Source organism: Oncorhynchus mykiss, chromosome 18 (genome assembly GCF_057628025.1).
Source record: "Oncorhynchus mykiss isolate SJ-2025 chromosome 18, ASM5762802v1, whole genome shotgun sequence".
In the NCBI taxonomy this organism is placed as follows: domain Eukaryota; kingdom Metazoa; phylum Chordata; class Actinopteri; order Salmoniformes; family Salmonidae; genus Oncorhynchus; species Oncorhynchus mykiss.
In genome coordinates, this window is record NC_143039.1 from 46,803,205 (window position 1) to 46,808,250 (window position 5,046).

A 5,046-nucleotide genomic window follows, 5' to 3' on the forward strand; every position below is an offset into this window, starting at 1 on the left:
TACGTGAGGACAATATTTTTGCGTTATAATAAGGAAACATGGAAAATCCCTGTGGAAATCTGTTGCAGGTCAAGTCGACTGCAAAATCCACAATGCAATGCTGTCTCTATGGGCCGACTGGCTAGCTAGCTAGCAAAGCTAGCTACACACAATAATACCAAAGACAATATCAGCATGTAACGCAGCTAGTTAGCTGTAAAATCTTCTAAACAAACTGCACTATCAATTTAGGAGTCTATCTCACCATGTTCAACCTGCAGATTTATGTGCCTCACAGAGTGGCGTCGAACATTCGCAACAGCAGATATACTTTTGAGGAGATGGGAAACGTTGCCCATGCTACGTCCATTCTGGAAGATTCTGGGACAAGGAGCCTTCAAGGAGTGAATGGGAGTCTATTGGGTCCTAGCTCAAAAACCGAATATTAGCACGCATTTCATCAACAAGAAGTACAACATTACAAATCTTTTATGAGATGTGGGATAATTAACTTGCTATCTGTAGTATCGTATAGCTTTGGAATCCTGACATTCCTTCCTTTCAGGAAAATAGGCACATTTCTCGACATATACCCTGACTTTGAGAAGGGATTGCGTAACGATTAGCTTAGCGACCGCGTGACGCAGCATGTGAACGTGATTGGTGGACAGTCTGCACGGGTAGGGCGTTATATGTGCCTTCATTCTTTGGATTTATACCTTCTTTCTATATTATCTCTGGCAACGGCACCATGCAATGCACCCTGGACCATAGAGGCAGTAGGCAACGCCCAGTATGTAGTAGGCAACGACCAGTATGGAAATCTGACACCTGGATCGACGTTTTTGCGATCTAGAAGTCATATTCAAATGAACTTCCAGTGTAGTGAGAGCGACTTTATCACGGTGCTACGTCATACCGGACGGATTCCTGCCTGCTTGAATGCCAATAACTCAGATGCACATGAAAACATGAAATGACCCAGGGAATCGATAGAACATCCCTCGGAGATGCACAAAAACAATATAACATTCAAAATGGGTGAACCTTTCCTTTAATGCCTTATTTGGGATGTAGGCCATGGCATAGTGTTGGGGCAGGAGGTCTTCCTGACATGGGGACCTAACCAGGAAAGACTCAAGAGTTTGTTACACTGAGTGTACAAAACATTAGGAACACCTTCCTAATAATGAGCTGCACCCCCTTTTGCCCTCAGAACAGCCTCAATTTGTCGGGGGAATGGATTTTTCAAGGTGTCGAAAGCGTTCCACAGGGATGCTGGACCTTGTTTGATTCCAACGCTTCCCATAGTTGTGTCAAGTTGGCCGGATGTCCTATGGGTGGTGCACCATTCCTGATACACACGCTAAACTGTTGAGCGTGAAAAACCCAGCAGCGTTGCAATTCTTGACACGATACTACGACGCCCATTCAAAGGCACTTAAATCTTTTGTCTTGCTCACTCACCCTCTGAATGGCACTCATACACAATCCATGTCTCAATTGTCTCAAGGCTTAAAAATCCTTCTTTAACCTGTCTCCTCCCCTTCATCTAAACTGATTGAAGTGGATTTAACAGTTGAAATCAATAAAGGATCATCATTTTCACCTGGATTCACCTGGTCAGTCTATGTCATGGAAAGAGCAGGTGTTCCTACTGTTGTGTATGCTCAGCATATATCTATAGTTATAGCTCGAATGATTGTCTATGGTGTGGTATAAGGGTTTACCAGTGTATATTCCATTGTGGCGCTCTATGTGTTGTCTGTATGGCAGTGCATCTCCACTCCTCCCTGACTGTGAGGTGCATTATAGCCAGTGGTAATGCTGTGCTTCCTTCTCTCTCTGATTATATTATAGGTCCAGGCTGATGCAGAGAGAGATAAGGGGATTGCCACAGGAGGAGCACCTGCCAGTTATGTGCACTGCGAAGAAAAACGATTACTCATCAACCTCCTTGTCTCTCTCTCAATCCTTCTATCACTCGCTTGGTGACATACAAATGAAATTGAAGGTACACCTACGCCAACGCACACGCACACACACACACACACACACACACACACACACACACACACACACACACACACACACACACACACACACTAAAGTCTCAGACCATTTTTCTATCAACAATTACATTTAACACACTCTGTCCTCTCTCACTCATAATATTTCCCCTTCTCAATTTTCTATAAACAAATTTCCACTCCCATATCTCCTGACAAAATTATCATTATGAAGAGACTGACTGTGTGAAAGAGAAATTACCGTTACTGGAGTTACACCTAGTACTGAGGTGCGCTCAGTATAACGTTTAACAGCAGCATTTCAATGAGTAACCAACCATTGCAAGAGACACAAAATGGCCGCCCAGCTACCCAATAAAGCATTTTATTTTAGGTGTTGGACTGACCAGTTCAAGAACACCTCCATACTGGGATTGTGCAACAGGAATGGACACCAGTTGAATGCCTGACAGCCTCAAGACACGACAGGACACCTTGCCAGATTGAATGGCTCCAGCCGTTGTACACTGAGGCTAAATTAGGATGACCCTGGATTGCCCCATCACAGGTGGGAACCTGTCACTCAACAGATTGATGAAAGAGGATATGATGCAACCGGCTGAGACCCAGGTCCCTAATTCGCCCTGCGGCCAAATGTATGCAAATGTATTCATAGTGCCGACGCTTGACCCAGCTGGTAGGCTCTGCTACTTGTTTCCAGTGACAACTTTTTAACTTGATTTAAATACAGAAAAATGCAAACTGAGCCACAGTATAGTGCAAATCCAAATCATAAAAAAATAGTATGTAAAATGATGTGTTATACAGTTCACAAACAATTTAATAATTCTTTGGGTGTAACATGAAAACAATTGAAATGAAACCATAAGAAAGTGTGGTAAAGGGAAACGACCTAGATCAGAACGGGGGCAGGCAGAACATTCACAGCCCTTCTCCTTAATCCTTAGATCATGTTCCTGTTTCTCATAACTGCTCTTCACTCCACTCCTGGTTATAAGAGACAGATCAGCTGGCGACCGTAGCTGGCGACCGTAGCTGGCGACGGTAGATAGAGGATGAGTCATACAGGCAGACAGAGGTAGAACCTAGCTCCCTCTCAACTGGGTGCCCCCAGAGAAATGATCAGTTGACAGCATAACACTTACAGTACATGATCAGAGGTTGCCACTCATGTTTAGACAAAGTGATGTTCCATGCTCCCCACAATCTTAAAGCTGCAGCGTTACCTAACAGCAATCTGGCAACAGAACATCCTTTTTTTTTGTTACCAGCATGCATGCAGGCAATTCCATTTGAAACTAAAAATGACCTAAAAATGAGCCTTTTTCCGTCTTAATTAATAAAGATGTTTGAATTTAATTGAAATGATGCAGTCCTTGATTCCATTAAAATGGCAAATTGAACTATCCTCTAACCTATCTATATGGTATAAATGCCCATGTTAAATAAACTAACGTGTTTGGGGGGGGGGAGTTGAGACGTCAGTCGTCATTAGGGTACCTTGGACCCACAGTCATTTTATAATTCCAGTCAGAACATAGAAGACATAGGGGCGTTGTCCCAAAAAGACCCCAAAGCTGGTAGGTCTATTATTGGGGTGCCAGAACAAGGATGATTAGGGTCAGGCTAGAAGGAAAGGCCTATGTCTAGCACCATTGAGCTACGAAATGTGGAGAGCCCAGATCGGGGTTATGAAATGGGATTACAGTAGTTGTGGAAAAGCCAGGCCTTGGTCGTATAGGTTGGATGGGACTGCGTGACTGTTGCCAATGCCAATCATTTTACCCTCCTCAATCAATGGGGCTTTTGTCCTTCCTGTGTTTGTTTACGAGCTGTTGCAAGCACGCACTGTGCAAAATGTGTACTTGACAAAAGAAAAATAGGATTTCACGATTTCTGGGGACTGGCACCATTATAAAGTTAATGGAACAATAACCAGTGTTGGCCAATTGCAACTATTTGCAGAGTTACAGAAACTCTTTTGAGTGTTAAATGTTGAAAATCTTGCTCACTCTCGACTCCAAATGTACAGTAGATGCCCTGAGAGTGACCCTGGCTCTCAAATTCAGCAATATACCGTAGAACATCAATAGCCGTGTGCTACTAACATGCTGATAGGTGTTGTGCACTGACCATGCCACTCTTGTTCATCCCAGCAGATAAGAGGCCACACTGGTTGGACTGAAGAATCACTGGCCAGGACTTCTCGCTGGGTAGGACTACTTGGCGTTCACATGGTAATTAGTGTCTAATGTCCATCTCACCTCTCACCTCTCTCTCACACTCCCTCCTCGCTATCATTGTCCTTCCCCCGGTCCGCCCTCCTCCTGTCCATTCCTCTCTTGTCCATCCTCCACTCTACCTCTAGGAATCTGTCTCTCTCTCATCCACCATTTTCTCTCCAAACTGTCTGAACTCTCCGACAATTAGCATTAGAAAACATATTTCTGATTTGGTCATTATTATGAGTGTGTGAAAAGTGAAAAGGCAGTTTCATCTTCTTTATGAAGGTATTTACGAACTATTCTACATCGTTAACAATATTATATAATACATTTTTTCTAAAGATTTGACCTTTTCCTTTAATGAATGTGATAACTTATGCTTCTGCCATGTATTTGTCATATCAATATAATGTGAGGTGTATGTTCAGTATCATTTAACCACCTAGCATTTTGTTTGTTTCATTTCCCCAATGGTCTTCACGGTATATAAATGGTTCCCTAGTTTATTCTGGTACATGGAAGTAGAATATAGTGTAGTCAAAGTGTATCAGTTGCTTGGACTTAATTAATACACTTATATGTATCATATACTGCCAATATAGGCTCATAAACACCATTATTATACTCATATTTGTTTTTACCAGTTCAGTTTTAATGCTTGGGTGTTCATGGGCAAAAGAGTGTCCAAAACTCTGTAGGGAAATAATCTGAACCTGAGAAAGGGTACTTGTTGATGCCTTGAAAGTCAAGAAGAATCAATACAATTGTTGACCGTGAGAACCAGGAGGAGTGGAGGGATATGCAAACAAAGA